The following is an 11028-nucleotide window of genomic DNA, read 5'->3' on the forward strand; positions in this document are numbered from 1 at the left end:
TTGAAGGGGGTTTAGCATGTACTAATATACATAAAAAATAATTTTAACTATGTATAAATAATATAAATTTTTGTCGAAGGGGGGTTCAGATAACCCCCTTGGCTATGCCTGGGTGGGATGGGTGTTGGAAGGTGGGGTGTGGTTTGGAGTGGGGGTGATTGCTGGAGGTGGGGGTGGGGCGTGCAGGGGTGGGTTGCAAAATGCTTTGGTGCGTTTTTATTAATCAAAGAAATGTTTTCCCTCAAATTTTTATGGAAAACATTTTCTCCTATCTTGAAGATAACATTTTATATTAAGTACAACCAAACAAAACAAAGAAACATTTTTCGGAAGACATTTTCTGTCATACCAAACACACCCTAAATCTGGTGACATTTTCTTAAAAAATAAACTCAAATATACACACCATAATTTAATTGGATAATACTTTGAAATCCAGTTCCAAGTTGGATTTGAAAATTTTATAACCAAACACTGATTTTGAAATAAAGTGAAAAAATATTCCGGTAAGAAGTGAATAATTCTCACGGCCAAATGCTCATTGAATCTTTACAACGTTTAGCTTTTTAGATACATGGTGTATGCAACTTCTCTTTTGTTTAGCTACTGCTAGAGTTTTTCTGGAGTTGCGGGGTGCACCTTTTTGGTTCTTTCAAGCTTTATTGTCCAGTAGTATTTACTATTTGCTCCATATTGGTAATTGCATAGTTTGCATACAGCGGTAATGTGAGAAATATGCTAGAATATCACAGGGAAGCTTTGGTTTGCTTGTCAATTCTACATGTGCCTGATTTTGCATGTTTCATCTGTATATATGTATTTGATTCCTTCTATTACTCTCTGCGTCATTGTTTATGCTCTTTTGCATTTCACCCTCTTTCTCTCTCCTTTCCTCCGATTCTCTTGTATCTGTAGCTCGTAAAAAAGGTCATTATCTGATGTTTGGGGCTTGTTTGTGGGGTTTAATTTATTTTTTGTCTGGATATAAAATAATTGCAGAAGAAATCTTGAATTGCCCTATTGAGTCAGTTATTTTGGAGTTCTCCAAAGATTTTCTGAAGATCATAGAAAGCTTTCATTGTGTTACACAATTGCAAGAGGTTCAGCCAATACGTTGTGGGTTCGAGGACTAGCAAGCGAGGCACCTTCTTCCCAACCTGCGCGGCCACAGGTATTTGGTTTGTTCGCAGACAGGTAGAGTCACTCTGATTCGTTGGTCAAACAGGATATGAGAGGAAGGGTTTCACATTTAAGGGATGAGTTGCTAGCATACAGCGGTGATGCTGAAAAGATTGAGAAAATATTAGCAAATCGAGGGGTTTCATTGTTTAGGAGGTATGCAGATGGTTCTGCGGTTGTTGAGCTCTTAACGCAGCTAAAGTCTTCGCCCGGACTAGCCCTCCAGGTGATTCTCTTTCTGTATGTAATATACTTCATATTTGTACTTTAGCAACATATGATATCCTCCTCATTATAACGGAACCAATTTTGTTTACTGATGGTTGACGTGATTATTATTTTGTCTGGTGGATATTGATTATTTGTTAGTTAGAAACTACATAAAACTCTGATAACCACCAATTTTTTGACAGAAAAATACTATAAAACAAATATATGAATGGAGATGGGGTCAAAGAGGAATTAAATTGGGACCTCATACAGTTATTGCATGAGTATAACTTTTATGATTAGATTATGTAAGTTTAGGCGTGAAAAAAATAAAACGGAGCTGAGTTTGTGGACGAAACAAAAATGAGTAGTTGCTCTTCTTTTGGCAATATCAAACAACTCTCCTTCCGATTAATCAACAGTGATTTTTTGCTTTTCTTCTAGTCGCAGTTGAAGAATTGTCTTGTATGCCTTTACTGTATTACATAGTTTCTTCTCAATGCCTTTTACCTAGGAGCTGATGTTAAGTCTATGACCACTGCTATTTTTTCTCGTTGAGGAAGAAACATACTTTGACTGTTTTCTATCAGGCTTTTGACTGGAGAAGAAGACAATTGGATTACTGGACTCCCATGACAGTTGAGGAGTATTCCAGGGCTATTGTTGTGGCTGGAAGGTTAATGAATGTTGATCTTGCAGCCGAACTATTCAAGAAGGCTTCCAACAAACAACTCAAGTCGACCCCTTTATATAATGCCCTTATGACTGCATATATGCTCAATGGTTTGGCTGTAAAGTGTCAATCAGTTTTTTGGGACTTGAAGAAGGAAGCAACATGTGCTCCAACTATTGTAACATACAACATACTCATCTAGGTGTTGGGAAGATTGATGCTGATAGATCACATGGAGGCAACCTTACGAGAAATAAATGATTTGAATATCTGCCCAAATGTTAGTACGTACAACTATTTAATTGCTGGGTATATCACAGGGTGGATGTGGGATGATGTAGAGAAGACGCATAGAATCATGAAGGCGGGAAGTACAAAACCTGATCTTACTAACCATTTATTGATGCTTCGAGGATATGCACATTCTGTTAAGTTGGATAAGATGGAAGAAATCTATGAGCTTGTCAAAGGTCATGTTGATCAGTATGGAATCCTATTAATTCGATCTATGATATGTGCTTACAGTAAAAGTTCTGACGTAAATAAAGTTCAAAAGATTGAGGAATTGATGAGGTTGATTCCTAAAGATGATTATAGGCCTTGGTTGAATGTCATATTGATATGTTTGTATGCAAAGGAGGATTTATTAGACGAGATGAAAAATTCGATAAATGAGGCATTTAAACGTAACACATCCGTCACAAATGTTGGTGTCATGCGTTGCATCATTTCAAGTTACTACCGAAATAATGCAGTGGACAAACTTGCTAATTTTGTTAGCCGTGCGGAATGTGCTGGTTCGAAAATATGCAGGTCCCTTTACCACTGCAAGATGGTTATGTATGCATCACAAAGGCGACTCTTTGAAATGGAGAGAGTTGTTAGCGAGATGGATAATGTGAATTTGGACATCTCAAAGAAAACATTTTGGATATTACTTAAAGCCTACACAGCGTGGGGGAAAAAGGATAAACTTCATCAGATATTAGGAATGATGTGCAAGCATGGATATGGAATTCCTATGGATGGATAAAGTTGGTAGTTCGTATTTCAATTTCCTTGCATCATCCTTCTACGGCAGTTAACCAATTGTAATGCTGTTGGAATTTGGGATTTTGAGATTCATGGCTAATTGTTCTGCTTCTCTCGTCCATGGTATAACAGTAATACTACCATTACATGGAAGGTGAAAGCATGAGAGTAATGTTTGAGTCTTGGTTTGTTCAGAGCAAGGTGAACATGATGTTTGCTGTTCATGTTCATTCTTATGAACGCTCGGTAGGCCCCTCAGTTCTATCTTATAAAGAGTTAACAAATTTCATCGTTGTACCAGTTTAAAAAGTACAATTAAACTATGAACTATAATAAGTCTTGATTGGTATCTGTTACATGGACATTTTCATAGGAGCAGATATAAAATGTGAAGTATTAACATCACAGATGGACTGAGTACACTCCAACTGAAGATCCTTCCGCGCCTATATACATAACAATTGTGATGGTGGAAATATTGAAGGCACTGCTAACAGGTTGGACTTTTAATCTTTCTTATCTGATGCAATTAAGAGTTTCTGATCGGAGTTTATTTGTGCAATTTTTCAGAACCACAGCCAAGCTACCAAGAACAAGACTCACGCCTATTACAGTGAACCTGTTGTAGCAGATTCTGTATGGATTTACAATAGATATTGGTATCCTCGAAATGAGCTGAGGGTCTATTCGAAAACAGCCTCTCTACCCCGCAAAGGTAGAGGTAAGGTCTGCGTACATCCTACCCTCCCCAGACCCCAATTGTGAGATTATACCGGGTATGTTGTTGTTATTGTTATCCTCGAAAAGTGACCGGCACTATGACTTGCAAAGGATTTGTTTGGTATGCAGTGCAGTTCTTATTTTCCTAGAAACCATGTGTTCTCTTAGATTATATGGGTCACTGGGTACTTTCATTAACTGTTTATTGGTAGTCAATGAGATGTGTGAATTGAGTTTGAAATTAATTCATGTTGGAGGTAGAAATACTTTTTTTTTAATTTAATGTAGTAGCTAAAATGCTAGACAGGCTTTTTACAACTAAAGGGTACTAGATAGGGATGCCCAACAGTAAGTTCTACACGTCAATGCAGGCTCTAGATTTTTATTCCTTCAAATTAACATTAACAATTTTAATATGATACAACACAAGGACTGAATTTTATGTTTGTCAGATAGAATCAAAATCTATCCTAAGGTCCCAAATTAGACCAATGGAATTCTGTCTGCTATATTTAAAACTAATAAATAAATGCTTCTGAATTGATCTCATCTTTTAAGAATTTGAATTTTTCTTTGTTAATTAATAACCTTATCATTAAATAAAATGTGCTTTATAGCAATATCACATATACATTATGTCCATACTTAGGCATGTCTTCAATTGAATCACTACATTTGCCTTCCAACAGAGCTAACCCAAAAAGGCCTTCACCAACCAAAATCAGCTTCATTGATTGAAATCTCGTCTAACTGCTACATATGAACACATCAACACCATTGCTTGTGTTTTTTACTGCATTGGACATCAAAGGTAAGATTTGATTATCATTTTGACTCATATAATATAAGTGCAAGGCTCAAAACAGATTTTATATTTACCAATTATACTTAAGTTAAAAGTAAATAGTCTAGAGAATAAACTGCAAAAGAATTTTTCATAGCTTTTTCCATACTGCAAAAGAATTTTTCATAGCTTTTTCCATGCAGAGGAGTTCCAACATTCGTTGTCCAACTGCATAGCTAGCATTCTCTAAACTTTTTGTCAATAAATAAATCATTTTTGCATCTACAATAATGCTTTCACCAGAATTATTGTTCGAGCATTAAGACACGCCTTAACCAAGCTAACTATGTACCCCCTTTCCTTTTCTTTAGATTTTCATTCGGTCTCAAATACTGTAACATAGAAATGTCAAACCAAAAACAGCTTTCACATCTCTTCTTAAAGAGAGTAAATTTATGGTAACACTACCAGAAAGGTTCAAGACCAAAGAGTCGCCAATTATCGGGCATCTTTAGAACAATATTGTTACTTGACCAGCCATCAAGCCAGAATTATTGTTCGAGCATTAAGACACGCCATAACCAAGCTAACTATGTACCCCCTTTCTTTTTTTCTTTTAGATTTTCATTCGATCTCAAATACTGTAACATAGAAATGTCAAACCAAAAGCAGCTTTCACATCTCTTCTTAAAGAGAGTAAATTTATGGTAACACTACCAGAAAGGTTCAAGACCAAAGAGTCGCCAATTATCGGGCATCTTCAGAATAGTATTGTTACTTGACCAGCCATCAAGAGAAGCAAATGCTCTCATCTTCCATGAGACAGAGCCTTCACTTGGAAGATCGATCATTTACCTGCATGCGTTATACTACGCTTCCTCTTTAATTTCCTTCGAAACTCCTTGAGAAAGGTATTAGAACCTGCCAATTACAGGAGAGCCCAAGCAAGACATCTTGCCTAATCATTAAAATGACTTTGGTGCTAAATAAAGAGAAAGTTTGATGTGTTACAATATTATCAAGTATTTGCAGAAAATTAGAATGGAAAAGTGCACTTTAGGTCCAAAACTGCAAAACTAACATGCGTGAGAGACCTCTCCAGCTTGTTAAAGATAAGAGAAACACTGTAAGAATTAATCTTCCCTTGCCCCATAATCAACTCAAGTTTGATTTACCAGTGATAGAAGTCGATTCCCCATTTCAGTATCCGCACAAAATGTTTTTCCCGACATTTTGTAGCCACAGAATAGTAGTACCCCCACTATTCTCAAATCTTGGTCCGTCTTTGAGTTACGGTCTTATATTTCATATTTTTACAGGGAAAATATTATAAGGACTAAATGTCTTTCACGAGGCTACTATTGCTCATAAACTACATTACTGTGAACTTACACAAACTGCAAATGCTACTCAAGAACTTAAACAAATTGCAAATACTACTCAACAACATAAAACAAAAGTAAAAGGGACACATGCAAAACATAGAGTTCTTTAGACATTGGAAAAAGGAAAAATTGCCTACCTGAAATATAAAAAGGAGGAACATTACACAGAGCTCGTATTTTTCTTTTGACTCGATCACTTGCTGCAGCAACAATCTGGTTATGATTTAAATTTCTTCATCTCCTTTCAGATAATTGTCACGACCCAGCCCCGTGGGCCGCGACTGGTGCCCTACTTGGGCACCCAGACAGACAAACATATCAAATCGTAACACATTTTAGGACAACCATATCCATATATATAACAAAATCCGACAAGGCTATCAAATGTATCAAAAGCCGACAAGGCTAACAAATGGCACAACGGCCCCAAAACATATACAAAATGCACGCCGACAAGGCTGCCATAACGAATAGGGTCATACAAACACATCTGAACAGAAGTAGGCACACATACCCACAAATACGTCTACAGACCTCTAAACAGACAAACCGAATCATATGGCGGGACAGGGCCCCGCCGTGCCCCTGAACAAATACATATATACATAGCGAACGAATATATACCAAAATGTGTGCTCTGAAATGAGAAGAGCACTCCAAACAGCAGAAGAGGGTGTCCTAAATGGGTAGATCACCAAACTGTGCGTCTGTACCTGCGGGCATGAAACGCAGCCCCCGAAGAAAGGGGGTCAGTACGAAATATGTACTGAGTATGCAAAGCAGAATATACAGAAAGCAAATCTGAGTCATAAACGAAATGGAAGTACCAAACATAAGTGCAAATCCAACATATCAAAATTTGCTTACTTTCAAAAATATGTAAGTAATGCATAGGGTACAGAAGAATATGGTCGCCCACCCGTCAATGGCGCCATAACACAACATAACACCAGAAAGTTTCAAATCTCCGTATCCCCGTCACATATCACATCACAACATAACGTCATACACAACATAACACCAAATATAGGTGGAACCCGACCCTCATTAGCGAGTAGCTCGGAGAACCATAACACAGCATAACTCCGGAGTATATCAAAATGCGCACGATAACAGAACCGGCCCGGGATCCGGCGAAAGATATAACAGAACGCACGAGCAGAGTCATGAGTAACCATATGCATAAAATCATTATCATAGACTCAAATATAAGTAAATGACCATACTTGAAATTCGAAATGATAATCATACCAAATTCTTTCAAAAGTCGTCCGAATTACATAAAGGAAAGTCGTGGGACCCACGGATGGGTATTGCCCGAATCGGGCCCGCCTATGGAAAATATACTCATTATATGCCATATAAACTTCTACAAAAATATTGAAGCAATCCGAGCCTTTCGGTGAAAGATATGGCGTTCACAAATTACGAAATTCTTTAAAGTGAAACCTTTTTATGCAAAGTTCGGAAAGCGATTATTTCAAAGACATAATGGTTCATATTTCATCAAATCATACATAAGAGTGCCAAGGAATATTTATAAGGCTCATAACATGCTCGGATTTCGAATCTTAGAATTTTCCTCAAGGCTTATAATCTAGCCTATTGCAAACTAAGGCATGCCAAAAGAAAGAAGGGTTGCGCTTTACATACCTCGTACGCACTCCAAGATAGCCAATCTAAAGTAAATCTCAATCTACGCCTCGGGCTCCCCAAGGTCTACAAATATGCCAACGAATATCCAATATTAAACATAGGCACTTAAGCCATTCATTCCAAACTAACATTAAATTCTACAGAAAATTCGGCAGCATTTCCCCTGTAAATAGGCCAACCCGAGAATTTAAATCGCTCAAAATCAACAGCAACAACCACAATAACCAACCTAGCAACTCTAATAACCAATCCGAAAGACAATATTACATTAATACTCTCTTTTTCATCATTCGACAACTTTCCAAATATTCAATTCAACGGCTTACCTTCAAGCCAACATCAACGCCTATACATTCAAATACTAACCCAAACCCATACTAATAACATTCAAGAACATTCTAAACAATTCACATAATATTTCCAACGATCCAACAATTTCTCCAAATTGAGCCGAAAACAGCTCCTAAACTATAACATAACGATGCCCGAAATTCTAACGAACACTTACAACACACCAAGCAGCCCATATACACTTCTTACGCCTTATTTCATGCCATCTTTTCAGCAAATTTCAGGGAAATACAACAGCAGCCACACGACACCATATCATCTATTCATATGCAAGTAAATCACATTATTATCTCTATAATCCTTACAACAACCCACAACAATTTTAACTCCAACTCTAACCATTAAATTCCTTCATTCTCATCACATAATCTATGATTACAACAACCAAAATATTAATTCAAATCAGTCCATCAAATTTCAATTAAAAACAGCCCCTACGGCATTCAACAACATTTCAACAACATTCCAACATTCGTGCAATTCATGTTACCAAGTTACAACTATGCTTCAACATCAAGATACATAATTTCACACATACAATTTACATTTGCATATTCCCCACACGTCCAACTTCATCATCAAACACATAGAAAAATGATCAACTCTTACCTTAACAAGTTGGATTTTTCCACTTAGCTAGAATTTGTGAAATGAACTAATACTTGTTCTTGTTGCTCCAAATGAATTCTCCACGTTATTATCACCTTCCTAAGGGCTGAAATACCTAGAAAATATGATTTTTGGATCAACAAATTTGAGCTCCAATTTTGCTAGCCATGGCCGAATGCCATGGCTTATGCTCTCTCTCTCTCTAGCTTGTATATCAACGTTTCCTTCACGTATACACCATATTAAACCTTTAATCCAAATTGATAACATGAGTAGGAGGTTGAAATTACCTTTAGAAATCAGAATCTTCAAGAATCTTGTTCCTCTTTCCAGCTGCTTGCTTAACAACACAAAAAAAAAAAACTTAAGCTACAACTTCTCTTTAACTAATATCATGTCAAGGGTCTAGGATTTAGCTTATATGATGGCTCAATTAGAAAGGGGGTTTGGGAGAGAAAATAAGGGTTTTGGATCTGTTTTAGGTCGTGTGAAATGATATAGGGCAAAGTGGTGACTTATCTATTGAGTTTAATGGGCCTCATGGGCCGAAATGTGAGTGTTTGGGTCGGGTCCAAACTTGCTGCCCTGCCAGCCCAACTTGCATCGTCCATATCTCCTTATCCCGATATCATTTTGACGAGCGGTTTGTTGCATTACAAACTAGACTCGATGAACTTCATTTTAGGCTTTTGAAACACCTTAAAACTCCTCATATTAAAGGAGATATGCCTCCTACAATATAGACTAAAATCGGGTCCGAAATTTTACTGAAGTTGTTCCGATTCATTTCGTTTAACTTCTAATCCTCTTCCAACCTTATGTAACCTCTTATGCATACATATACACACTTATATACCTCAATAAAAATCCATATACACATCTCGAAGGGTCCAGAGAATCACAATAACCTTAAGCATAACTAGAGAACTCACAAAGCTTTGACGAAACTCCAATCGCAAAAGTATATTCATATCTTTTGTCCATCCTCTATATCATTACTAATAATCTCAAATACTTTAAAAAGTCACTCGCATTACCCCATATACATACTCATAACGCGATTTCAAATCCTTTAGGTTACCATGTCACCTCGGGATACTTAAGGCAACCATATATATAACGATATTCTTACTAACTCGATTAACTTTCCTTGAACTTTCATAACTCATTTTTTTTTCTTGTTTTACTTCAAGTAACACGGATTATTATGGAGTGTAACAATAATCCTCTTGCAAACAGTTAAATTAAAAATGAGAAGACTTAATAGGAAGTCGAATGTATTTTGATATTTACGGTATAATATGATTGACATGTTACATGTGGAGAGCAATGGCTTTATACTTCATTCATTACCAGGCCTTACCAACACCATTAAAGTATTTCCCCTAGACGTAACTTTATATTTTTTCACGTAGAATATTTAAAGTCCAAGCAATAAGGATATGTACATGATCACAAATATTCAATCCTCATGAACTTGTTCTTAACCAAGCTTAAAAGAAAAATGTTCACATAGAAGAAAAATTTGTTACACTTTTAACTTCCCAGGATATCCAAACAATCTTTCTTCTTGCTTTATTAAGACAACCATCACACAACTCCCAATATTGATAAAATTCAATTAGTTTAATCATTTACATTGTTTTCATCTACAAGTTATCGTTTAATATGTCAATCTCAAACAGTAAGATAAGAAGAAGTGTAATGCCTACTCTTGTAGTTCAATCTCTTGCTTTTATTGTTAGGCATATGTTAGTTCAATCTCTTACTTTTATTGTTAGGCACGTGTTTCGCAAGCATTTCAGGGAGTTTATTTATGAAAATCAAATTTGATAATCTTAACATTTAAACAGGCTTCACTTTGTGGATTCACGAACTTTAGTGTTGAAGTAATTCGACTTCAAATGCAACTACAAAGTGTCATCCAAAAAACTTTATATGTAGGAAGAGATCTAAGACTGATATCAAAAAGGAATTAAAGAGCTTTTAATTTTGTTTTTCCTCAAGTTATACGAGATAGGAAGGGAAGTATTGGTATACAATGGAAGCTGCATTTATTTTTCATATCCTCCATGTTAAACTGATTTTTCAGATTCTAAATTCTATGTACTAATTTACTCCTCTACTTAAGGCCAAATTGCAATCATTCCAGGCCTTTAATCAAAGTTCTCCTTCATGCTTCATTTAGAAGTGTTAATGGTTACACTATGTTTCTGCAGCTTGCACACCTTAATAGGATATTTTTGTGAAAAGACAACTTGATGATAGAACACCCAACCTTTACTAATATTGATAAGACTTCTCAATGATAGTTAGAGCAGAATCCATTAATATTAATCGTAGTTTTCTCATAATTTATACAACCTGTGTATTTCAAATAGTTCTAAGGGACGGAAAGAGTAGAAATGGTAAACATCATTAGTAAAGGA

At 36.2% G+C, this 11028-nt stretch overlaps 1 long non-coding RNA gene and 1 pseudogene across 1 annotated transcript; one reads left to right on the forward strand and one right to left on the reverse strand.

The window, feature by feature from the left end:
* The first annotated feature begins 203 nt into the window (after window positions 1-203).
* Window positions 204-4012, forward strand: LOC132619033 (pentatricopeptide repeat-containing protein At2g30780-like; annotated as a pseudogene).
* Window positions 4013-4959: 947 nt separating this feature from the next.
* Window positions 4960-9306, reverse strand: LOC132619295 (uncharacterized). Its single transcript, XR_009574657.1, has 4 exons — window positions 8890-9306; window positions 8600-8714; window positions 7637-7702; window positions 4960-6696 (listed from the first exon to the last, which is right to left on the reverse strand). It is a non-coding gene; the product is annotated as an uncharacterized LOC132619295 (long non-coding RNA).
* Window positions 9307-11028: the final 1722 nt, after the last annotated feature.

Source organism: Lycium barbarum, chromosome 11 (assembly GCF_019175385.1).
Source record: "Lycium barbarum isolate Lr01 chromosome 11, ASM1917538v2, whole genome shotgun sequence".
Lineage (NCBI taxonomy): Eukaryota > Viridiplantae > Streptophyta > Magnoliopsida > Solanales > Solanaceae > Lycium > Lycium barbarum.